This window comes from Gopherus flavomarginatus, chromosome 24 (genome assembly GCF_025201925.1).
Source record: "Gopherus flavomarginatus isolate rGopFla2 chromosome 24, rGopFla2.mat.asm, whole genome shotgun sequence".
Lineage (NCBI taxonomy): Eukaryota > Metazoa > Chordata > Testudines > Testudinidae > Gopherus > Gopherus flavomarginatus.
Window position 1 is genome coordinate 2,645,378 of NC_066640.1, and position 26,220 is coordinate 2,671,597.

Sequence of the window (26,220 nt, forward strand, 5' to 3'; positions counted from 1 at the left end):
GTCCACCCCCACGGTCCTTCAGCTGGTGCCCGCCAGACGAAAATGGTTGGGGACCACTACTCTAGATTCTTGCACTTTGTCATTAGTTGCTCTTGTTTTCCTATTTTGTTGAATTTAGTCCTGCTCAGGCCACTTACCAGCTGAGTGAATGGAACCCCAGGCCAATAGCGGGTTGAGTGGCTCAGCCAGGGTATCAGCCGCTGGCCTGCTCAGCCTGCTGCCAGCCTGGGGTTCCTTGGGGGTCCCCAGGACAGAAGTGGCTGCTGAGTGGGGCCGGTGGCCGGGACCCCGGGTGGCAATGGGGCAGCAGCCGGAACCCCAGAGCAGTGGCGGGCTGAGCCGCTCAGCCCACCGCTGCATGCCACCAAAAATCAGCTCGCGTGCCACCTTTGGCACATGTGCTGTAGGTTGCTGATCCCTGCTCTATACATTAGTACGGAGATGAGCATATTACAGTTGTTGGAGGGCTCTATTTAGCAGTAGCAGGGCTATAGGAAAGTCAGTCAACATTTTTTGTTTCTCTGATGAAAACTGGCCCACTCCCTTCCCCATACCAAACACAAATAAGTTGTCACACATAATTGTCAACAACTTAATTTTCTGTTTTTGGCTAAGATATTGATTTTTTTTTAAAAAAATATTGAAATTGAATTCAGGATTGTTAGCAAGCATTGTTGGCGAACAAATTTGTTAAATGACAATCTAAATGGCAACACAGTACTGCTTTCATGCTTGGCTCACCCCCCAGCCTGCTGGTCCAACAGCTGCAGTAGAGGAGGAGATAGGTGGAAAACTGCAGGACCCCAAAATCCACCTCTTTGGGTGCAGAGTGGCAACGGCAGCAGCAAACCCTCAGGTCTGATCACATGCCAATGGGCACCACCGCCAGCCCAACAGACCATGGTGAAGTTAGCATAGCATCTGATCTCAGGGACAGGGCACCCATAGAGCCACAGCAGCTCATCTTGCCCTGTGCAGCTCCCCCCCGGATGAGATGGATCGCTGCCAGCCCGGGGGAGAGACGTGCTCCCTAGCTAGGGTGACCAGATCCAGATATCCTGATTTTATAGGGCCAGTCCTGATATTTGGGGCTTTGTCTCATATAGGTACCAATTTCCCCTACCTAGGGTGACCAGACAGCAAGTGTGAAAAATCGGGATGGGGGTGGGGGGAATAGGAGCCTATATAAGAAAAAAACTCAAAGATCAAGACAGTCCCTATAAAATCGGGACATCTGGTCACCCTACAGATGAGTTCCTTTCCCCACCCCTTCCCAGAGACCACAGCAGCCAATCCCCTCCCTCAGACTGTGCTTCATTCAGCTCTCTCTAGGACCCAGCAGCCCTGCTCTTACATGGTTCACTGCTTCCCATCTGTCTGGGCTCCCGGCAGAGCGGTGCCCCCAGACCTAGTGGTGCCCTAGGCGGCTGCCTATTCTGCCTATGGCTAAGGATGGCTCTGATGCTAAGGCAGAACCCTTGAACTCTGTAGGGTGATTTTCTTTTTTTACCTTGATGTCTGTACCATTAGCTTTCGAGATCTCTTGTCAGTGATATTTATGATCATTATAATTGTCTTGTGTTTCCCACTTCTGTTCTCATTGGGAACACAGTGCATTTTTGCTTATTCGTTTTTTCAAAAATCAGTTACCAAAGATTCATATCTTACTAACTAATTTCAAATGCCAGAATGTCCACAGGTCCATATATGTTCTTAACAAATGAACTGTGTTTCTTAAAGAGCAGAATAGACTACAGGACTGTAAGTTACATAGAACTAAGACATGATCTAAGTGTAACTGCAGAAAGATGCCAGCAAAATTCTGTTGGAATCTTGTTAATGGAAATAAAAATTATGTCAGTTCTCATAAAAGAATTGCAGGAAAATAAAAGAAACGGTGTGCATGGTCTCTGCTGGAAATTGGGCCTGGCATCGCCTGTCATTATTTGCTTTAGTAACTTTGCATATAAACCTTATTGAAAAAATTAATTATTTACAAAAATATGCTGAATGCATTTGGTTGTACCATGTCCCGCATGTCCCCACCAGCCATAACCCCACCTGCCACGTCACACACCTCACGCCCTCACCAGTCATAGCCCCACGCCCCTGTCAGTCATGCCATGCTCCCCTGCCCCCACCAGGCACAACACAGCCTGCCACCCCCCAAAATCCCATGCCAGACATGACACATCATTCCGCCCCACATGCCCACCAGCCACGACCCACCATGCCATTCCCACACCCAGCCAGCAGAGACATACCATGCCACCCCCATGCCAGCCATGAGGTGCCATGCTATCCCCATGGCCCAGCCAGACATGGCATGATTTGCCATCACTACACATTGCCATGCCAACCCCTCGCCTGCAACACATCATGCCACCCCCAAGTCTCCCTAGCCACAATGTGCCATGCCAGTCTTCACACACCCACTTCCCCCGAGTCCCCACAATCATGCCCTGCCCTGCAGGCCAGACCCTCACCCCAGTGGCTCCCTGGCAGCTGCCACACATGGGGCTTTCATGGCTTTGCGCTGTGTAATTTGTGAGCACTTCCTGGCTTGTTGACACTGGGCAGAAAGGTTGGGACTGGGCAGACAGCAGCGCCAACTTGCCACCCTGCCCTGAGAGACTAGACACGTGGGTTTATTGTTAACCCCAAGAAACCACAGGGGATAAACCTGCTGAATTCTGCCCCCATCACCCACCTCCCTGTTCCAGGAGCCCCGCCCAGCCTGCTCTGTGCCAGCCTCGGACACCTGTGCTCATGGCAGGTTTAAGGACAAAACTGTATTCCTCTGGGTTTCTCCACCAGCTTTCCCTGTGCCAGCCCCACCCCCTGCCCCCACACATGTGCCAGCCCCACAACCCCTTTCCCCTGTGTGCTAGCCCCACACCCCCTGGTCCCACACCTCGTATGCCAGCCCCGCTCCCTCACCCCACCTTCTGTGCGCCAGCCTCCCCACCTCGTGTGCCAGCCCCACATGTCCCACCCCCATGCCTGCCCAACTCATCCTGCCTCCCCCAACCTTCCTGTGTGCCAGCCCAACACACTCCTCCTCTCTCCAACCGCCTGCTAGCCCCACACACCCTGCCACCCCCAGCCTGGCAGAGAAAGGGAGACCTAACATTCCAAGGGCTGAGAGCTGAAGCTAGACACATTCAGGCTGGCAACAAGGCAAACACTTGTAAGAGGGACAGTAATTAGCCATGGGAACCATTCCCCAAGGACGTGATGGAGTCTCCATTGCTGGCCATTTTAAAACCAAGATAGGATGTTTTTCTGAAAGATCTGCTCTAGGAAGTGGGCTGGGCCAGCCGGGGGCAGGTCTCTGGCCTGTGCTGTGCAAGGGGGTCAGACGAGATGATCAAAATGGGCCCTTCCGGCCTTGTAATCTATGAATGTATACACTGCCCCTCCCCTATGTGCCATCTCACCTCCACCCCAACACATCATGCCCCCATCCCTGGGTGCCAGCCCCACACCTCTTGTCCTGCACCTGCCCCACACTCCCCAACTGCCAGCCCCTCACACCATGCAACCCCTACTCTCGAGTGCTAGCCCAACACACTCAACCCCTGACCCCTTGGGTGCCAGCCCCACACTGCCTTCCCCCTTTCCCCATGCTAGCCTGATTTACCCTTCCTCCCACCCCCATGGGCCAGCCCTACACACACCTGCCTTCCCCCCATGTGCCTTGCCCACACACCCTGCCCCCTGCCAGGGTGCAGGACCCAACTAGTCTTTCCCCCACCTCTGGGTGCCAGCCAGTTTTGCAACACACATGAAGGACACTGGCTGTGTGTGAGCATCCCCCGCCCCCAATAGTGGAGAGCTCCCAGGTTTTTATGCTGAAGGTCTCAGGTTCCAGCCCAGCTGAAGCCTGTGGTTTCTGTATTGATACATGGCCAGGGTTTGTCACACACAACCACCCTCTGCGGCCAGGGACCAAGTTCGGAGATTGGCCCTGATCCACTGACAATCCGGTCAGGTCAGGGCGACCTTAGCTGTGGAGCAACGTGTATCTTAGTGTTGGCCAAGTTTGCGAGGCCCCTGCCCGCAATGCAACAGCATTTCTCTGTCTGTCTGGAACACCAGAGACCCAAGGGGGGAAAACAGGGAACAAAGTCACAGTGTCAGGCACCTCTGTGGTTGGGTAGAGGTCAAAGAGCCCCATTCCCACTGTGCGCCACAATACCCCAGCTTAGCTCCGCCCAGCCCCCCAACAGAGCTTAACATGTTAACACCCAAATGACTTCACTCCTAGACAATAATAATGGTGGGAAAGGGGGAGTGAAGGCTGGGACATAACCCCTGTCATGGGGAGGAGAATGTGGGATCCTGAGATGGGGGGAGAGGGAACAGAGACCCCTTAGCATGGGGGGAGCGTGGCAAGTGGGGAGATTGGGTAAATCCAGTATGGGAAGCATGAGGGAATGGGAGAAGAGGGAAATGGGGGAGTATACAGAGCCCCTGCCATGTGAGGGAGACTGAGGGACCCTGGGATGGAGGGAGGAGGAAACGGGGGGAAACACAGCACCCCTGTTGAGGGTCAGATTGAGGGACCCAGGCATGGGGAGGACAATGGGGCGACCTGGAATGGGGCAGAGGAAAGGAGACACAAAGAGCCCCTGGCAGAGGGGAGGCTGGGGGGTGGGAGGGTGGCCCCCAGGAAACTTGGCGGGGATGGAGGGATGCAGAGCACCTGTAGGGTGTGCATTGGGCCTGGCCTGCACAGATGCGAAGTGTGGAAGCCCTGGATGTATAGTGTGTTTATATAGCTGAGTCCAGCTGTGCCTGGGCCTGGCTAGCGAGGGGCCGCTTGGAGTGCAGTCACACACACACAGGAGTTCAGACTGCATCTCTGTGGGGGTCTGGCTGACTCACTCTGCATACAGTGCCCAGACCCTTCCCACCCACACTAACTCAGCCCAGCTGGAGCCTGGAGGCTGCTCTGGCAACTCTGTCAGAGCCTCAAGCCTGCACTTAATCTGCCATCCAGCTGGGAGAAATCGCCACTGGGGACAAACCCGGGGCCTTTTCCCGGTTTGCACATCGCTCCCAGGCCTTTTCCCGGTTTGCACATCGCTCCCAGGTGTTTTCCCGGTTTGCAAATCCTAAGTACCGAAGGGTCAGATTTTCAAAGATATTTAGGTACCTAAAGATGCAGGTAGGGACTTGATGGGATTTTCAAAAACTCCTAAATTACTTAGGACCAGATTCTTAAAGGTATTTAGGTGCCTAAATTCCATTGATGTCAATGGAAGCTAGGTGCCTAAATACCTTTAAAGTCTGGGCCTTTGGCCCTACTGAAAAATTTACCTTACAGTTCCTTTGCTTTGACTCAGGTAGGGCCAGAGGCAGCAGAACCAGCCGGTGCCACCAGGGGGCACATGCAGCTCGTGAGTCGCGGGTCTGCAGCAGGAGTGAATTCTGGGCAGTGGAGGGGCAGCACCAGTTTATTGTCTGGATGAAAGACACAGCCATCCACAGGTGTCACCTGTACATATCTCCATTCCCTTGGACCAGCTGGATCTCCAGAGGTATCTTCCACGTTGAGGACCTGGTATCAGCTGGAAATTTCTAGTGACAGCCTGCCCAGCCTCATCTGTCTCTCCAGCCATGCAGAATGCTGATGTGTCCTCTTGCTTACGGTGTTAAAGCCGCCAGGTCTCCTCTCTGACTTCCTCTCTGCCCAGCTCCTTGGTGGCCAGGTCCTTTCTTTCTTGAACCTGGGGTACTGATGTTTTCTGAACCTGGCTGTCTAGGAACTCCTCAGCTGCTCTGCTTCTCGGTAGCGTCTCTACCTGACCCTTCAACCCAGGAATCTTTCCCTCCAGCACAGGGACTTCATGCACAGGAAATCCCATCTGGCTTCAGGCAAGGAAAAAAACCATGACACAGCTGTTCAGGTCACCAGCCCTGTTCCATTGCTGGCCATCGTGGAATCAAACACAGAGCTGGACCTAGGAGGAAAGGCTCTCACATTCCCTCCAAGCTCTCTCTCCTGCTGGCTGCCTCTGTTTGCTGCCCTAGGGGTAAGGCACCCCAAAAGCTGAAGATGCTCAAGGATTGATATTGATGTTGATAATGCCTATCATCTGGGTACCTCATAAACTCAAATGAATTTATCCTCCCATCTATAATGGAGTACATTTAGTGGAGCATTACAACAAACATTTCAATTGATGAGCAGTCTACAGAGATGCCATGTGCAGAGTGAGAGCAAAAAAATAAATAAATTGAGATATACCTATCTCATAGAACTGGAAGGGACCCCAAAGGGTCATCAAGTCCAGCCCCCTGCCTTCATTAGCAGGACCAAGTATTGATTTTTCCCCAGACCTCTAAGTGGAACCCTCAAGAATTGAACACACAACTCTAGGTTTAACAGGCCCATGCTCAAACTGCTGAGTTATCCCTAAACAGCACTAGTAGAATGGCTGTTATGGTGGGTGCTCATGCCTGGTTTGCCCACTTGTGTCCAGGCTGGTCTGTCACCACGCACGACCCAGGTGGCTTGGTGCGCAACTGTGGGTGCATCCCTGCCCTAGTTTCCTCTAATGAGTTTTCACTGAGTTCAGTGAGGCTTTTATGTAGTGAACCTGCCCCTGAAGAGGTCTGATTTATTTAATCAAAGGCCAGATGGACACGTAAGCAAACCTTCATCCCACCCTCCAAGGTGGGGCTGGGTGGCATTAATCTTTTTCTGTTTGAACCAACTGAGTAGAGGCTCCATCCAGGCTCTTCAGCAGCAAGACCCTCTTGTCACAGGAGCCTCTATAGGGCCCAGCCTCTTGCCTTCTCTAAACATAGCACCCCCGCAGAAGTCAAACAACTGCAGCTCTTCTCCAGAGCAGTGTGTAGCTCCTCTGCAACCTGGAGCACCTGCCACTGTCTGGGAAGGTCCTTTTGCTGAGACTACGTCTCCCTAGGGCAGTAATCACCAACCAGTCAATTGCAATTGACTGGTCGAACCTGGGGACTCTCCAAGTCGATCGTGATCGCTGGTGTAGCAGCAGGGCTATGGCAGGCTCCCTGCCTGCCCCGGCCCCACGCTGCTCCTGGAAGCAGCCAGCATGGCCCCGTGGGAGAGGGCAGGGGTCTCAGTGTGCTGCTCCTGCCTGCAAGCACCACCCCCCAGCTCCCATTGGCCAGGAACAGGGAACTGTGGCCAATGCGAGCTGAGGGGGTGGTGCCGGCAGAGAGGGGCCGCACGTAGAGCCATATGCCCTCTGCCCCTTCCCAGGGGCCACACGGGCTCATTGACGCCTTGCAGGAGTGGTGTGGGGCTGGGGCAGACAGGAAGCCTGCCTTAGCCTCCCTGCGCCACCAGCTGGGAGCTGCCTGAAGTAAGTGCTGCCTGGCAGAAGGTCGCACCCCAACCCTCAGACCCCTCTCAGAACCAGCACCCCAACCCCTTGCCCCAGCCCTGACCCCCCTCCCAGAGCCAGCATCCTGCACCCCCTCTTGCACCCCAACCCCCTGCCTCAGGCTCAGCCTGGAGCCCCCTTCCACGCTGCAAACCCCTTGGCCCCAGCCCAGAGCCCCTCCAAAACCCCAACTCCCTGCCACAGCCCAGTGAAAATGAGTGAGGGTGGGGGAGAGCAAGCAATGCGAGGGGGGGGTGGAGTGAGCGGGAGGGGGCTTTGAGGAAGGGGCAGGGCCTCAGGGAAGGGGCAGGGTAGATCCTGGGTTGCCCTTACTTTCAAAAAGTGATTTTGGGCATAAAAAGGTTGGAGACCAGTGGACTAGGGGCTTGGCCTTCCCAGCTCTCCCCTTTCCAAAACACTTCCCTTCAGGAGCACCTTTCCTGGGGTCTCTTTCCTAGGGAACTCCCTTGAGGAGTCCTTCTCCTCAGAGGCTTCCTCTGTTCTGGCACCTCTTGGAGGAGCCCTCAGAACCCTTTATTAGGTCCAGGTGTTCCCTAGCTAATTAACTGTTGCCCAGCCACCTAGGAAATTAACGACTAACAGCTGGAGCTGGGTTGGTTCCCTGAGAGGATCCTGTCACAGGAAGGCTGGATGCCTGACCCCATCAGGGGCCACCCTGTGCCAGACTGGCAGGCCTCTTGAATCCACAACTAGATTGAGGGGATTGGTGGAGAGAGAGAGAGAGAGAGAGATATTGAAAGAGAGAGATGTATGAGGATAGATAGATAGATAGATAGATAGATAGATACTCCATTTCCCAACTGATGTTGACAATTAATATTTCAAGCAAATTCAGAGAAGTCGCCATGTCACACCCCTATTCAGATACGGAACGTTACGTACAGAGAGCTACAGGAAGGTTCTGAAGGCTGGGATCAAAGGTCTAAGAGTGACTCTGATCTGAGTGGTCTCTAGTTTTGGTGCCCCACTGGAGAAGTCTCGGGCCTGGATCTCAGAAGTGGTGGTTCAGCCTGGAGCCAGTGGGAGCTGCAGGTGCTCATTGCCTCTGAAAACCAGACCTTCCCTGTCTCAGAGTTAGTGGCCACCTTGGAACATTTGGCAGCATGTCTTTGCACTTTTGCATCCCTTCAAAGGGACCTCACCAGGGGAAACTCCTGGGAAGGACCATATGGCCCAAGGGAGCGAGTGTTCAACCCTGGAACACAGGCTCTCTCCTGCCGACCCCTTTGTGCTGCCCCAAGAGAGGGGGGGCCCAGTGCAGTTGGTAGCCATAAGCACAGCTACTGGATAGAAGCCTCCCCCACCCTGCCCCGGCTGGTTTGTGTGGCACTAGGAGGCCTCTGAGCAATCAGACGCTGCAATGGTGTGACTCAGGCAGAGGAGCGCCTGTCACCCCCTGCTTCCTGGATTGTGTTGGGGCTTAGGTGGGAGAGAGGCACCAGGCACCTAGAGGGATCTTTTACTGCACAAATATAGGTGCTGAGCAAGTTTAGGCACCGCCAGGCTGGTGGCAGCCGAGTGGGAGCTTTGTGGATCGCAGCAGTGCCTAAAAGCAGAACTTAGCCACTGAAGTCTGGGCTTTGGGAGCCACGTACCTCTGTGGACCCAGGCCCAAGACCCTCACCCCCAGCTCCTTACTCTGTGGCAGGGTCTCCTGCACTAGGCCATTCTCACCCATTCCTCCTCACCACATGGTTCCTATGTCCATCACGAGAGGTGATGCTACAGGGAGTGCAAAGACATAGCTTCTGCCGCCCTTCCCAGTGCACCCAGCCCTCTTTGTGGGCCAGTATCAAGGGAGAGCAGAGCACAAGCTTTGACAGCGGGGCAGATGGAGGGAACAGTCCTTGTGTTTGAGGGAGCACAGGGCCTGCGGTTGTTCTAGGGCATTGTGTATTCATGGATCAGGAGAAATGGCTCTACGCAACCTTCTCCGCCCCTGCACAAGGGGCCAGCCCAATCCCTCCTGGCTCTGCTGGGATCCGTGGGGCAGGCAATGGTGCATGCAGTCCCCTCCTTTCTTTCCATTACGGCGCCTCTCCATTCTTTTACTAAAATGTCATTGATTCTTATTAACCCTTTCTCCACCATTGCCCAAAATCTTCTGCACACAAGGAGCTTCCAGACAGGGCCAATCAGAGGGGTGGCCAGGAGGGCCATTTGGCCTGGGCCTCAAGCTCAAAGAGGGCCTCAAATTTAGACACTTGTTAATTTTTTGGCATTTGATAAGTTTTGCAACTTGTTTTTATGCGCATCCCTATTGGGCCAAAATGTGACACTCTTTTTCTCAGCTTAGAGCTGCAAATTTAAGCAAATAAGAGATGTGATTTGGTAAAAGACATAATTTTTGTGTTAACGCATATAGATTTTGTCATATTAAAGAGTTAAAAATGTTCATAAATATTAATAAAAATATATCGGTTCTGATGGCACAAGATTAGACTGTGATGAACGTGTCCTCTCAGATCAGCTGATTATTTAAATAAACCATTACTGGTGGCTGGTGCTGGGTCAAGTGCATGTTGGAAGGTAGAGAATTGTTACATATTAGTGTCTTTATGGTTTTACGTCTAGTTGACTAAGGAATTATCTATGTGTGAGAATTCCTCATTATTATCTTCGTATGGGAGCTAAAAATGGTGACAGGTTAGTTGGTTGAGCCCTAGCTTGGCCATCATCATAGGCTTTCGTAGTCTATAGGCCCAGATTCAAGGTGAAAATTTGTGAGGAAAATCTTGTACAGTGAGTTTCATGAGGACACATTTGAAATTTTTGGACATTATCCCTCTGTCTGTATCCGTGTCTGTGTTTACTATATATATGTCATCCCTTTGTCTTCAGCTCAGCCTGTTATCGTATACCTTGCATACTTGAGTTTTGACTGAGTGATAAGGATAATAACCTGACAGTTTCATTTTGTGTTCTTAATTAGTATTCCTTCATTTTAAGTCTTTTCAGCATTTGTGTACCATTTATCATTTGTGTGAATCTCACTGCACAGGCTCAAACTGAACTTCAGTCTATTCAGAAGCACATGTCCAAATTTGAATGCATTCCGATGTCATCTTTGTGGATGAAGCTACTTACAATGATCCACCAAACGAATCTGGTAATTGAAGCACGCAGTGCTACACTTGATGTTGAGAGGGATAATACTGAAAGTCTTATCAATCACATTCAACAGACTCGTGAACAATGGGATGCGATCCTGACTGAGTCCAGATTAGTAGCACAGAATAGTGGCATTTCATCTGAGTTCTCCACCAATCACTACTTATCTACTGAATCAGATGCCAAGCATCATTATAGGGTCAATGTCTTTCTTGTCATCATTAACTGTATTCAATCAGGTCTTACATGTCGATTTGAGGCACTATGACTAATTTGTACCCTTTTGGGGTTTCTTTGGCAGTTCAACAGACGGAGTAATGCAGATCTACTTTCTGCAGCTGAACAATTTCAGCAACAGTACAACAAAGAAATCTCAAAAGATCTCAGTGCCGAGGTCATTTTCCTCAAATGAATATATTCCACGAACTTTAAATTGGATTGCAAGCCAAAGGAATTGCTTCAAGAAATACTCGAACGTGGACTCTCTGGGTTGTTTCCTATTATCACAATTGCATTGCGTAGTTTTGTCAGTTTTGTCAGTTTGCGTGGTGAACGCACCTTCAACGTGTTGAAGCAGGTAAAGAACTATCACCGTTCGACTATGGGACGGGGCGTTTGAATGGGTTCTCCAGACTTAATATCAACTGTGACATTGCATGAAAACTAAATTTTCCCTCAATAATTAGTGCATTTGCACAGAGAAAGGCTAGAAAAGCATTTATTAAATACATTTTTTTTCAAATTATGTCTCACTCTTTTTTTGGTGCCTTATTTTGTTTTCATGCATCGTCATTTTTTATTTTTATTATGACTAGGGGCCTCAAAAGCTGGAAGTGACCCGGACCTCTCTGGACCTCTGAGAGGGCCTGCTTCCACAGCTCACTTTCATTTGGGATTGTTCCCAACTGTGAGCAGCATGTCGCATTTTGCTCAGTGGCCCGTGTCCTAGCACAAACCTCTGTAGAAACCAGCTTTGTACAGGCTGAGAATTTCCCATCTAACAGGAGAAGGGAATTTGGCACCCAGAGTGCAAAGCTCTGACTAGCTTGTTTCAGGATGGAAATTTTGCCAGGCCCTGAGCTCTAGCTGCCATCACGTCATGCCATAATTAATAAATATCACATCTGTTGACATGCTTAGAATCCACTCCTGCCCGTGGCAGCATGACACATACAGCAACGTTTTGGCGAGGAGGAAGTCAGATGAGCCCAAGGAGACATCCTGCCTTCTCAGGACAGGAGCACAGTGTTGTGTAGGGAGAAGCACCAGCAGAGCTGGCACAGCGTGCTCTGGGACATGTTTTGCTGCTCCTTTCAGCAGGAGCAACACGTGAGCTGCTTCTGCCACTGGTCTGCATGCCGTCTGGATGGGATCCTACATTCCTGCTGGCTTACACTCTAGCCGCACTCTTTTCCTACCCCCCCCCCGCCCCCGTAGCCTGTGGTGCATGCTACAGCCTCCTATACAAGAGTGTGGCAGCCACCTATGACCTCCTGTAAGGCCAGGTCTACACAGGGGAGGGATTGATCTAAGTTTTGCAACTTCAGCTATGTAAATAATGTAGCTGAAGTCAATGTATTTAGACCTACTCACTGCAGTGTCTTCACGGCTGTGAGTCGGCTGCTGCCGCTCCCCTGTCAATTCTGCCTATGCCTCTCACAGCGATGGAGTACAGGAGTCGATGGGAGAGTGCTTAGGGGTCGATTTATTGCATCTAGACTAGACACGATAAATCGACCCCCACTGGATCGATTGCTGCTCATCGACCTGGCAGGTAGTATTGCCATAGCCTGAGTCATGGCTCTATCCCCGGACACCTGCATGACTTGAGCAGCCACCATATATGCTATTTTTACTTCCTTGCACGCCAGTGCCGGGCACCAGAGGCAGGATTCAGCCCAGAAGAGAAGCCATGGGGGTGGCAATGCTGCTATAGACCAAAAAGCCTGCTCCAAAGCCTTCGACGTCTTATATAACTCTACCTGGAAATGGAGAGAGGGGAGAGCGTGCCCTGAATTCCCACTGGATGAGTGGTACAGCTCAGCCTGGGACATGCCTTAAAGGGGAACGCTCAAGAGTTTAACAATCTTCAACTGAGAGCCCACTTCCTTGCCTGTGTTGCTAATAACACCTTACAGCAAAGACATTGAGAAACCTGATCTAGCTTTGATGCTGTGTGTTTCCTTTTTGCATTTCACTCTGCTCGGCTAGCAAAGCTGAACGGCTCCAAACTGTGTCGGTTTTCTTTCCCGGCTGGGACACAGCCCTCTGCGGTATCTTGTGGTCTCAGGGTTACCTCGGACGGGGACAGGGTAAATAACTGTGCAGGGATAGTTTGGGTTTGTGATGTATGCAGCTGTGCACAAGTTATGATTTTACCTTTAAGCCAGATTCTGGAGCTGTCTCCAGGAGGCAGCTGTTGTCCTAAATTAAGTTCAGCTGCAGACTTGATTATTTGTTCTTGCATCGTCCTTTTAATTAACCTAAACTTAAACATCATTCAGACTGACAGTTCCTGGCTCTTGTCTGCGCTGACTGACAGTGCTGATGTTCGTTAAAATCACAAATAGTGCAAATAAACAAAGCAATTCAAAACTTGTGAGATGCCAGATTCCAGGAACTTGCAAAATCCAGGGTGTGTGCAAGCTACCAAGCCAAGTAGCTCCAGATCTGTCATTTAAAGTTTTACTTTAAAATCTAAAATAAATGCAGAAAGCTGGTGCTAATACAATGCAAAAGCCAGACAAAAGGAAGCACTGAAGTGTTAGAAAAGTCCCACATTTCAGTTCTTCCCTACTCTATTAGCTTGGCCTTATCGCATATCCTGCATAAGCAATCTCAGTGTTGCTAACTGGTACAGTGTTAGCTTGAGTTTCACAATATCTGACATTTTTCTTACATCCCTAGCTCCTGGAGTCAGAGGATTATGTAAAATCTCATTTTTCAGTTTCAAAACAAGGCATAAATGTGACTGGGAGAGTAATTAACCATTGGAACCTTTTCCCAAGGGTGGCGGTGAGTTCCCCATCACTGGCAGTTTTTAAATTATGATAGGCTGTCTCTCTAAAAGCTCTGCTCTAGGAATTGTTTGGGGGCAGGTCTCTGGCCTGTGCTGTGCAAGGGGTCAGACTAGATGATCACAGTGGCCTTGGAATCTATGAAAGTTTCTAGCTCTTGTTGTTGCAGAGAAAAGCCTGAAAATGTGATGGGAGTGTGATCCAAAGGCTCAGAGACCAAAAGGCAAAGAAAAGGGCCCAACCTTGCTATTTTCAACCAATCCTGTGGTTCCTTGGACCTGACTCATGAGGTGTGAGTAACCTGAGCAGCCAGCAACTGAATCCTACAGATAACATCATTGAATAAGATGCCCTGGGGTGTCTGTTTTGTTCTTCATGGGGTGGGGGGGGGGGAAGGGGGGAGAGTTGGCTTGTGCAGTTCACCAGCCTCCCAGGTTCTGGGAGGGAAAAGCTGAACATCTCTGAGCTGCAGCTATTCAGCTTCGGTGCCTACAAACTCCGTCAGTTGCTCTTGCTAGCTCCTTGCTCTGGAGCTAACGGCTCTGCAGAGCCAGCTTGCCGTTTTTACTGTGTCTTGCTCCACTGTGTCTTGCTCCAGAACTGTTACAGCCACTTTTTTCAAGAGCGTGAGCAGGAGGAAGTTGCTATTCAGGTCTTTCCCCCAATTCAGGACACACGGGGGGGTGGGGGGGGTGTCAAGGATCATACCCGAGTTGCATGAAAGTCCAGTGGCTTGAGCACTCCAAGGGGATGGGGAGGGGGCTCTGTTTGGGCGAAGAGCAGTCGGTCAGTATGTCAGCCAGTGCTGGGTGTGCTCCGTGGCTGCTCAGCAGTTGGTCGTGTTAAAGGCCCAGCTAAGAGGTGTAGAGAAGGTGCCAAGACCTTGTTCGCTTCCCTGCAGCGCATGCACTCGAAACAGGCAGCACCCAGCTGAGCGTGCACATGACCGAGAGAGTCATGCAGACAGGAGTCACTGGACGGAAAGTCAGGCTGAGGGGCAGGGGTGGGAGTTCCCGGGGGTTGCGGGACGGGGATGCAGCACTGGGAGAGGCTATATTGGGAAATATATGTATATCAATATACATTGTGATTCATAGATCCATGTAATATGTTATAGGTCAATGAGGCCTGGTGTGAATGGTGTGTGCTTAACATGAATACATACACTGCAAGTTAGCAACCGAAGCAAGAACTTATGGTCAAGGACTATTAGAACTATTTGTTCAAGAACCATCTTATGTTAAAAAAAAAAATAATACAAAAAATACAAAAAAATCAGCAGAAAAGGAAACAACCAGCTGAATTAATATAAAATTGTATTAAAATTTTTAAAAATGGCCTCACATCATGGTGGCCCGCCCAGAATTGTCTCTCTGGGATTGTGTGGGTAGAAGGCCTAGTAAACAAAGACGAAAAACCAATAACGCAACAGAATAAACTATATTTGGTTGCCTCTAATTTCTGCAAATCAGAGTTGTTTATTGATCCAGCTTCCCATGTGGTTATCGATGTGGTTTTATCATCTTATAATCAAAAGGAATCTCAGCTGTCCCTCAAAACCATTCTGGCCTTTGGACTCTGGCATAGTATGTTTGGGATGTAAATGTAAAGTGAGTAAGGTTTGTTTTGTAATCAGTAAAAAGCATTTAAAGGGTTATATACCAACACTGTGTCCTGTATCTGCCTGCTCCCCATCCCATAACAAAACCTCTGTTGCAGGTCCAACAGCTGGAGTAAAGCACCTGACCATGCTGGGCCTGCATAGGAAAAGAAGGCGCCAGGCAGGGAAGGTGGAAGCTGAGAGAGTTCCCCTCCTGCTCTCGGCCCTGGCCTCTCTCAGACCTGGGTCACTCTGACGCCACCCAACACCTCTGCGATGAGCTGCAGGGGCAGCTGCTGCCCCTCCCCCACCTCATGCCCTCCCCCCACTAAGCGAGTTTCAGATTGTTTTGGTCCTAGGCTGACTCCAGGTTGTCATGTTCTGCTCACATCTAGAATGTGATGAGGCCCCTGCATGGGACTTCTCTGTCCTGCCTATTTAGCATCATTTCTGAATATTGCTAATGTGCTATTTTCCCCGTAAACACGCTGTCATAAACAGATAGCTAAGGGAGAGTTAGGACACACGCCACAGCTGCTGCTGCCTGCTAATGAAGAAGTTAATGAGACCAGACCTGCCCCGATCCCTGCCAAACACACTGCACTCATACGCTGCCATGGGCACCTCTAATACCAACATGCAGCGCGGGTGACAGCTCTCCCAACCACGGAGCCATTTATGAGACACTGCTCTGCATCTTGTGGCTGCTTTATTACAGCCCAGGGCCTGATCCTGCTGTCAGGGACAGAAGCAGCCAAAACAAGGACCACTGCACTAAGTGGGGGGTGGGGATAAAATGAGGCCTAGCCAGAGCTACCCCTTCTCCAGACCCCGACCCCAACGCTAGAACTGTACAGGGCAGACTGTTACACTCTGGAGGCACTAGGACCCAGGTGGTCCTTAGTCGGGGGCAAAATTGCAGAGAGGAACCAATCAGCCAGAGACTCCATCCGGAAGGAGCAGAAGCTCCCATAACAGGGACATTTGGGCAGTCAAGAACTTTCTACTGCCCTGTGCTGGCAGGCTATTTGCTCCAAGCCTTCCCCTCCCTCACAGTCCCTTCACCTCAGCTTCACTTGACCTCAAGAGCAGAGGGACTGAAAGCAGAGCCAGCAAGCTTCACAGGCCCTGTCCAAGTTCTGTCCACACCTGGCTGCAGTAGCAGAACTCAGACCTCAGCTCCCCAGGCTGTTGAGTTCAATGGGACTGGGCATTAGCCATGCTGAACCAAATGGTAACAAATGCCTGTCCGGGATACGGCCAGCCAGCAGAGCCACTGACACTCCAGTGTGAAGCCTTGGAGAAAGGACTGAACTTTTGCTTTTCAGGCTTTTGTGAGCTGTAAATGCAACATCTGAAGAGGCTCGTAGAAGGAAGACAATATGGATAGTGAGCAATTAGCTGTTGTGACCTGCACAGGATGTGCCATGTTTGGCTTTCTCCCAGATAGAAGTGACTTCGTCTGTACGAAGTGCAAGCTGGTCCCCATATTGGAAGAGAAGGTTAAAGGACTAGAGAACCAAGTATCAACCCTGCACTGCATCAGAGAAAATGAAGATTTTCTGGATAGAAGTCAGCGTTTGGTACTGCAGGCACAGCATGCTGAAGAATCAGAGAGGACAGTGCAGAATGGGGAAGAAAATTGGCAGCATGTGACCTCCAGAAAAAGAAAGAGGAGAACCCATGTACCCCCAATGCAGATAGAGGGAAGAAACCATTTTCAGGCTTTCCGCACAGGTACTACAGTGGAGAATGGTTTGAAAAAGTCATCTGAGGGAAGGGAACAGAAGGGGACCCCATCGACTGGAAGGCATAGGATGCATTTATCCTAGAGATGGGGGTTCCACGACCACCACTCCTGTCAAGGTTCTTTCCCCACTCTGAACTTTAGGGTACAGATGTGGGGACCTGCGTGAACACCTCTAAGCTTAACTACCAGCTTAGATCTGGTCTCGCTGCCACCATCCAGATTTCTGAGTTATCTGGAAAACTCTCAAATACTAGCTCCCTTTTCTGGATAGTCTTGAGAGACTTCTTCACCAAGTTCCTGGTGAACACCGATCCAACCCCTTGGATCATAACACAAGGAGAATTTAACCATCCCCCCTCCTTTCCCCCACCAATTCCTGGTGAGTCCAGATCCAATCCCCTTGGATCTTAAAACAAGGAAAAATCAATCAGGTTCTTAAAAAGAAAGCTTTTAATTAAAGAAAGAAAGGTAAAAATCATATCTGTAAAATCAGGATGGAAAATAACTTTACAGGGTTATCAGATTCATAGAGCCCAGAGAAACCCCCTCTAGCCTTAGGTTCAAAGTTACAGCAAACAGAGGTAAAATCCTCTCAGCAAAAAGGAACATTTACAAGTTGAAAAAACAAAAATAAAACTAACACGCCTTGCCTGGCTGTTACTTACAAGTTTGAAATATGAGAGACTGGTTCAGAAAGATTTGGAGAGCATGGACTGATGTCTGGTCCTTCTTAGTCCCAAGAGTGAACAACCCCCAAAACAAAGAGCACAAACAAAAGCCTTCCCCCCACCAAGATTTGAAAGTATTTTGTCCCCTTATTGGTCTTTTGGGTCAGGTGTCAGCCAGGTTTCCTGAGCTTCTTAACCCTTTACAGGTAAAAGGATTTTGGTGTCTCTGGCCATGAGGGATTTTATAGTATTGTGCACAGGAGGGCTGTTCCCTTCCCTTTATAGTTATGACAACTTCCAAGAGGAGAAGACAGGTGGTGGTCGTCGGGGACTCCCTCCTAAGGGGGATGGAATCATCCATCTGCCGTCCAGACTGGGAAACTTGAGAAGTGTGCTGCTTGCCTGGAGCTAGAATTCAGGATATGGCAAGAGTGTCTGCCGAGACTGATCAAGCCCTCGGACCGCTACCCCTTCCTACTTTTCCACGTGGGCACCAATGATATTGCCAAGAATGACCTTGAGTGGATCACTGCAGACAGGGGCGGCTCTAGACACCTGTAAAGCAAGCATGTGCTTGGGGCAGCCCATTTGCAGGGGCGGCAGGGATCCAGCATAGGAACTGAGAACCAACAGAGGGCCCTGGGAGCTGTAGTTCCTTGGTTAGCTCCCTGCCTATAGAGCCAGCCCTGGAGCAGGGAAAGAACTACATTTCCCAGCATTCCCTTGGTCATTACCAACAGGAAAGGAAGGGGGAGGGAGTGAGGAAGCTAAGACCTCATGCTGCAGCCTGCTGTGAATGGAGAGCTGCACTGTGAATGAAGGGTAGAGATACCATATGTTAACATTCAAAAAATAGGACACTCCACGGGGAGGGAGGGTAGCCCCAACCTGCCACCATCCACTCCCTCCGACTGCCCCCCACAGAAACCCCAACCCGTCCAACCCCCCCCTGCTCCCTGTCCCCTGAACACCCCCTCCCGGGACCCCTGCCCCTAACTGCCCCCCAGGACCCCACCTCCTATCTAAGCACTGCTGGTCCTTGTCCCCTGATTGCCTCCTTCTGGGACCCCTGCCCCTAACTGCCCCTTGGGACCCCACCCCCATCTAAGCCTCCCTTCTCCTTGTCCCCAAATGCCCCCTCCTGAGACCCCCCCAACTTCCCCCCTAGTACCCCACCCCCTACATGTCCCCTGACAAACCGCTGGGACTCCCATGCCTATCCAACTGCTGCCTGTCCCCTGACTGCCCCCTTGATCCCCGACCCATCTACCCCCCTTTCTCCCTGCCCCGACTCCCCCCCAAACCTCTGCCTCATCCAACCCCCCGTGCTCCCTGTCCTTTAACTGCCCCCCTCGAACTCCCTACCCCTTCTCCGACCCCCCAACCCCCTTACCGTGCCACTCAGACCAGCGTGTCTGGCCCCGTGCAGCGACAGACATGCTGTTGCATACGTGCTGCCTTGCTCCCCCACGGAGCCACACCCCCCAGCCCCCCCAAGCACCTGCCTTCCAGATTTGAACACCTCAAAATTCAGGAGTTACTCAAGCTCAGTTTGGGCAGCTGTTACTTCATTTCTCCCAAATGAAATATACTGATCCACTGTAACTTGCTGTAGAAAAAGTAGGATAAAATTGAGCAAGAAGTGCTTCCCAGTGGTTATTAGGACTGGAATTGCTAGTTTCAACAGCCATTGCCTTTTGTTTATTTATTACTGACCTTGGCACGAAAAGCGGGAATGTGCTAATAAAGTTTGTGGATGACACAAACCTGGAAGATATTGCTAACACAGAAAAGGACCGGGATATCATACAGGAAGATCTGGATGACTTTGTAAACTGGAGTAATAGTAATAGGATGAAATTTAATAGTGAAAAGTGCAAGGTCATGCATTTAGGGATTAATAACAAGAATTTTAGTTATAAATTGGGGACACATCAATCGGAAGTAACGGAGGAGGAGAAGGACCTCGGAGTATTGGTTGATCACAGGATGACTATGAGCCGCCAATGTGATATGGCCGTTAAAAAAGCTAATGCAGTTTTAGGATGCATCAGGTGAGGTATTTCCAGCAAAGATAAGGAGGTGTTAGTACTATTGTACAAGGCACTGGTGAGACCTCATCTGGAATACTGTGTGCAGTTCTGGTCTTCCATGTTTAAGAAGGATGAATTCAAACTGGAACAGGTTCAGAGACGGGCTACTAGGATGATCCAAGGAATGGAAAACCTGTCTTATGAAAGGAGACTCAAAGAGCTTGGCTTGTTTAGCCTAACCAAAAGAAGGTTGAGGGGGGATATGATTGCTCTTTATAAATATATCAGAGGGATTAATATTAGGGAGGAAGAGGAATTATTTAAGCTTAGTACCAAAGTGGACACAAGAACAAATGGATATAAACTGGACACTAGGAAGTTTAGACTTGAAATTAGACAAAGGTTTCTAACCATTAGAGGAGTGAAGTTCTGGAACAGCCTTCCAAGGGGAGTAGTGGGGGCAAAAGACATACCTGGCTTTAAGACTAAGCTTGATAAGTTTATGGAGGGGATGGTATGATGGGATAGCCTAATTTTGGCAATTAATTTGGCAATTGATCTTTGATAATCAGCAGGTAAGTATGCCCAGTAGTCTGTGATGAGATGTTAGATGGGGTGGGATCTGAGTTACTACAGAGAATTCTTCCCTGGGTGCTGGCTGGTGAGTCTTGCCCACATGCTCAGGGTTTAACTGATTGCCATATTTGGGGTCGGGAAGGAATTTTCCTCCAGGGCAGATTGGCAGAGGCCCTGGAGATTTTTCACCTTCCTCTGCAACATGGGGCACGGGTCACTTGCTGGAGAATTCTCTGCAGCTTGAGGTCTTCAAACCACAATTGAGGACTTCAATAACTCAGACATAGGTTAGGGGTTTGTTGAAGTTGATGGGTGAGATTGTGTGGCCTGCAGTGTGCAGGAGGTCAGACTAGATGATCATAATGGTCCCTTCTGACCTTAAAGTCTATGAGTCTAAGACAGTGATATTGCATTAGCAAATTCCCCATAGAAAGAGTGGAACAAAAGAATAATAAAGGCACTTCAACTTTTCCTCATTTATGGAGGACAGTCTTATAATATGCATCCAGATATCCTCCAGTCACACAAGCTGAAAATTGTTCCATATTACTGCAGTTCTGTAACCATTTGGGAACCAATCCTGTCTGTGTTCTGTGCACATCCAAAATTCCTGCTGAATGACCCACCCTGGGAGCAAGTTACCAATGACCCAGGGCTGCGGCAGAAGGAGGGTGCAGGTGGTGGGGTGGGGGGAGAGCCCAGGTCTGGGGCGGCAGGAGATGTGTGTGGGGAGCAATGGTGGGGGGGAAAAGGGGAGGGGAGAGCCCAGGGCTGGGGCATCAAGGGGGTGCAGCGAGGGGCCCAGGGCTCTGACGGGGGGCAGTCAAAATTTTTTTTGCTTGGGGCATCAAAAAACCTAGAGCTGGCCCTGACTGCAGACTATGTGGCTCTGGGAAGAAGGATAAAGAAGTTTGAGGCACAAGTCGTGTTCTCATCCATCCTCCCTGTTGAAGGAAAAGCCCAGGTAGGGAACATCAAATTGTGGAAGTAAATGCATGGTTGTGCAGGTGGTGTCGGAGAGAGGGCTTTGGATTCTTCGACCATGGCACGTTGTTCCAGGGAGAAGAGTTGCTAGGAAGAGATGGGATCCACCTAACGAAGAGAGGTAAGAGCATCTTCGCCAGCAGGCTGGCTAACCTAGTGAGGAGGGCTTTAAACTAGGTTTGCCAGAGGATGGAGACCTAAGCCCTGAAGTAAGTGGGGAAGTGAGATACTGGGAAGAAACACAAGGAAGAGGGAGCAACAGGGGAAGCTTCCTGATTCACACTGAGAAAGTAGGGAAATCGGCTATTTATCTTAGGTGCCTGTACAGAAACACAAGAAGCCTGGGAAACAAGCAGGAAGAATTGGAAGTCCTGGCACAGTCAAGGAAGGATGATGTGATTGGAATAACAGACTTGGTGGGGTAGCTCACGTGACTGGAGCTCTGTCATGGATGAGAACAAACTGTTCAGGAAGGACAGGCAGGGGAGAAAAGGTGGAGTTGCTGTCAAGGCTAATTCCCCACTCTGTCACCCTGAGTGCAGAAGTGTGACCCGCAAGAGTTCTAAAAATTAATACTGGCCACTCCAGGCTTGTATTAAACTCCCAAGGTTACAGCTTCTTTCTAACGTTGGATTGTTAGATGCTGCCACCACCCATGTGCAAAACCCATTTGAGAGCCCAGGAAGGCGCACTTGGGAATTCCTTCCTGTGGGGTACCCTCAAGCCCTTTCACACACACCCCGCCCCCCTGGGGAAGAGCTGAGAAAGAAAAACAAAGGAAATCAGGTGTTGCCACCAGCTAATTAAACAACGTGTGCACAAACCTCTTAGGACACAAAAATCCAATCCTGTTCTTTAAAAAAGGTAAATTTTATTAAAACAAAAAGAAAGAAAATACATCTGGAAATTCAGGGTATTGCTAGATTTAAAAAGAGAAAATAGAAAGATTAAGCATCAAGAATAGATCTTGAGGTCCAGCTTAAAGGTTACAAGCAAAACAAAAGCACCTGGGGTTAGCACAGAGGTGTCCACAAGCCATAAAGAAATAAAAGGAGATAAACCTGATCGCGTCTTCCGAGACATTTCCTGATCTACTTAAGTATCAGAGTTTTAAATAAGTAGTTTCTAGGTATGATACTGATGGGTTTTCATACCTGGCCCCAAACTTCTTACAGCATAGCTCTGCCCTGTCCGCATCTTCCCGGGAGAACAACCACAGATAGACGAAAGGGGAGTCTTGTTTTGATTTTAAAAAATTCTAGCCTTCTCATTGGCTCTTTTGGCCAGGTGCCTTCTCACTTCCTTTTACCTGTGCATAGCAGTGAGTTGTAACCCTTTACAGGTAAAGCAAGTAGAGAACAGCGACCAAGAGGGATTTTATAGCTAACTGACTGGCTGGGTTCATAAAAAGGAGCTACCCTTCCCCCACCTTTTCATTTATCACAGTTGCAATATATGTAAGAGAGCAGTATGATTGCTCAGAACTCCAGTCTTTAGGTTAAGCTTACAGGCAAGAGAAAGAAGGGTGATGTCGTGCTGGGCATCTGCTATAGACCACCAGACTAGGAGGATGAGGTAGACGAGGCTTTCTTCGGAGTATTAACAGAAGTTTCCAGATCACAGGCCCTGGTTCTCATGTGGGACTTCAATCATCCTGACATCTGCTGGGAGAGCGATACAGCAGTGCACAGACAATCCAGGAAGTTTTTGGAGAGTGTTGGGGACCTAACTTCCTGGTACAAGTACTAGAGGAAGCAACTGGGGGCCGTGCTCCTATTGACTTGCTGCTCACAAACAGGGAAGAATTGGGAAGGGAAGTAGAAGTGGGTGGAAACTTGAGCAGCAGTGACCATGAGATGGTTGAGTTCAGGATCCTGACAAAAGGAAGAAAGGAGAGCAGCAGAATACGGACCCTGGACTTCAGAAAAGCAGACTTGGACTCCCTCAGGGAACTGATGGGCAGGATCCCGTGAGAGGCTAATATGAGGGGGAAAGGAGTCCAGGACAGCTGACTGTATTTTAATAAGTCTTATTTAGGATGCAGGAGCAAACCATCCCGATGTGCAGAAGGAAAAGCAAATATGGCAGGCAACCAGCTTGACTTAACAGATTAATCTTCGGTGAGCTTAAACACAAAAAGGAAACGTACAAGAAGTGGAAACTTGGACAGATGACTAGGGAGGAGTATAAAAATATTGCTTGAGCATTCAGGGGTGTAATCAGGAAGGCCAAAGCACAACTGGAGTTGAAGCTATCAATGGATGTGAAAGGTAACAAGAAGGGTTTCTACAGGTATGTTAGCAACAAGAAGGTGGTCAGGGAAAGGGTGGGACCCTTACTGAATCGGAGAGGCAGCCTAGTGACAGAGGATGTGGAAAAAGCTGAAGTACTCAATGCTTTTTTTGCCTCTGTCTTCACAGACCAGGTCAGCTCCCAGACTGCTGCACTGGGCAGCACAGTATGGGGAGGAGGTGACCAGCCCTCTGTGGAGAAAGAACAGGTTAAGGATGATTTAGAAAAGCTGGACATGCACAAGTCCATGAGGCCAGATGCACTGCATGCGAAGGTGCTGAGGGAATTGACTGTTGGGATTGCAGAGTCATTGGCCACTATGTTTGAAAACTTGTGGCAATCAAGGGAGGTCCCAGACAATTGGGAGAAGGCAAATGTAGTGCCCATCTTTTAAAAAGAGAAGAAGGAGAATCCAGGGAACTACAGTCCAGTCAGCATCACCTCAGTCTCCGGAAAAATCATGGAGCAGGTCCTCAAGGAATCTATTTTGAAGCACTTGGAGGAGGGGAAGGTGATCAGAAATGGTCAACATAGATTCACCAGAGGCAAGTCATGCCTGACCAACATAATTGCCTTCTGTGATGAGATAACCGACTCTATGGATATGGGGAAAGTGGTGGATGTGACATACTTGACTTTAGCAAAGCTTTTAAGATGATCTCCCACAGTATTCTTGCCAGCAAGTTAAAGAAGTATGGTTTGGATGGCTGAACTGTAACGTGGATAGAAAGCTGGCTAGATTGTCAGGTTCAACGGGTAGTGATCAACAGCTCGATGTCCAGTTGGCAGCTGGTATCAAGTGGAGTGCCCCAGGGGTCGGTCCTTGGGCTGGTTTTGTTTAACATCTTCATTAATTATCTGGATGATGGGATTAATTGCACCCTCAGCAAGTTCGCAGATGACACTAAACTGGGGGGAAAGGTAGATACATTGGAGGATAGGGATAGGGTCCAGAGTGACCTAGACAAATTGGAGGATTGGGCCAAAAGAAATAAGATGAGGTTCAACAAGGACAAGTGCAGAGTCCTGCACTTACGACAGAATAATCCCATACACTGCTACAGGCTGGGGACTGAATGGCTAAGTGGCAGTTCTGCAGAAAAGGACCTGGGGATTACAGTGGACAAGAAGCTGGATATGAGTCAGCAGTGTGCCCTTGTTGCAAAGAAGGCTAACGGCATATTGGGCTGTATTAGTAGGAGCATTGCCAGCAGATCGAGGGACGTGATTATTCCCCTCTATTCGGCACTGGTGCGGCCACATCTGGAATATTGCATCCAGTTTTGGTCCCCCCACTACAGAAGGGATGTGGACAAATTGGAGAGAGTCCAGCGGAGGGCAACGAAAATGATCAGGGGGCTGGAGCACATGACTTACAAGGAGAGGCTGAGGGAATTGGGCTTATTTAGTCTGTAGAAGAGAAGAGTGAGAGGGGATTTAATAGCAGCCTTCAGCTACCTGAAGGGGGCTCCAAAGAGGATGGAGCTCGACTGTTCTCAGTGGTGGCAGATGACAGAACAAGGAGCAATGGTCTCAAGTTGCAGTGGGGGAGGTCTAGGCTGGCTATTAAAAAACACTATTTCACTAGGCGTCAAGTATCAGAGGGGTAGTTGTGTTAGTCTGGATCTGTAAAAGCGGCAAAGAGTTCTATGGCACCTTATAGACCAGGGGTCAGCAACCTTTCAGAAGTGCTGTGCCGAGTCTTCATTTAGTCACTCTAATTTAAGGTTTCATGTGCCGGTAATACATTTTAATGTTTTTAGAAGGTCTTTTTCTGTAAGTCTTTAATATATCACTAAACTATTGTTGTGTGTAAAGTAAATAAGGTGTTTTAAATGTTTAAGAAGCTTCATTTAAAATTAAATTAAAATGCAGAGCCCCATGACCAGGACCAGTGCAGTGGAGTGAGGCATCACCAGCAATGGAGCTGCCATGTGATCAGGACACAATAGGGATTTGAACACAGAGTGGAATGTCATATGAAGAATGAATGAAGATTTGACTTCAACTTCTTTTTTATCATTACTAGTGGTTTGACCCAATCTTTGTGCTGTTTCCTGGGATGAAAGAAGTAGGTATATATTTCTTGCTACTCCCAGTCACAACAGCTACAGTTAAGCGTTTTTTGTCATTGAATAGAATTTTGTGTTCTGAAAGAAGTCACCTTCTGCCTGATCATGTGAATGAACTCATGAGTATATCAATTGAAGGACAGGAAGTACCAGACATATGAAAAGTCACCAAAAATGAACGCACTGCATTTGACAAGTTCATTAACAGAGTTGTGCAAAATTACAGCAAGAAGGATGTAGATGTTGTGCTTCACAGAAGCCTTGAGTAGCCAACTTTGATTTGTGTGACGATTTTAAACCATAAGTTAAATCTAATAAAATGGTCGTGAAACATTTTTCAGTTTTTACTATGGTGCCATCCAGCCAACCTTCGTCCTCAGTCTCACTCCTCATCAGCCCTCACCCCCCTGTACATTTGAACACGCCCCCCACCTCCAAATTCAATTCCTAGGGAAAATACTGAATAGGGGACAAGGGAAATGAGGGAATTCAGAGGCAAGTTAAAAATAAATTAGGCCATAACCCCAGGTTGTGTTGTAAATCAGTTTGGAACTAAGTGGTTTTTACAAGTGTTGAAAATAAAATGTTAATGTTTTGGAAAATGCTGTCTCTGTTGATAGTCATTTGGCATATGGCATTTAGGCAGATGTTAATTGGAAATGAGCTTAATATAGCCAGACAAACATAAAAAATATTTAATGGTAGTAAAAAGGTGGGTTT

General features: G+C 49.1%; 1 protein-coding gene across 2 annotated transcripts in view; it reads left to right on the forward strand.

Moving 5' to 3' along the window:
* Positions 1–26,220, forward strand: part of LOC127040025 (potassium voltage-gated channel subfamily V member 2-like) — a 346,324-nt gene that overhangs the window by 157,937 nt on the left and 162,167 nt on the right. Inside the window, exon 1 of one of the 2 annotated variants that reach the window (XM_050933763.1) lies at positions 16,008–16,021. The exons of the other annotated variant lie outside the window; for it this stretch is intronic. The gene's annotated coding sequence lies outside the window, so the exon portion shown is untranslated. Of the gene's footprint in view, positions 1–16,007; positions 16,022–26,220 lie in introns of those variants that run through there. 2 annotated transcript variants of the gene reach the window in all.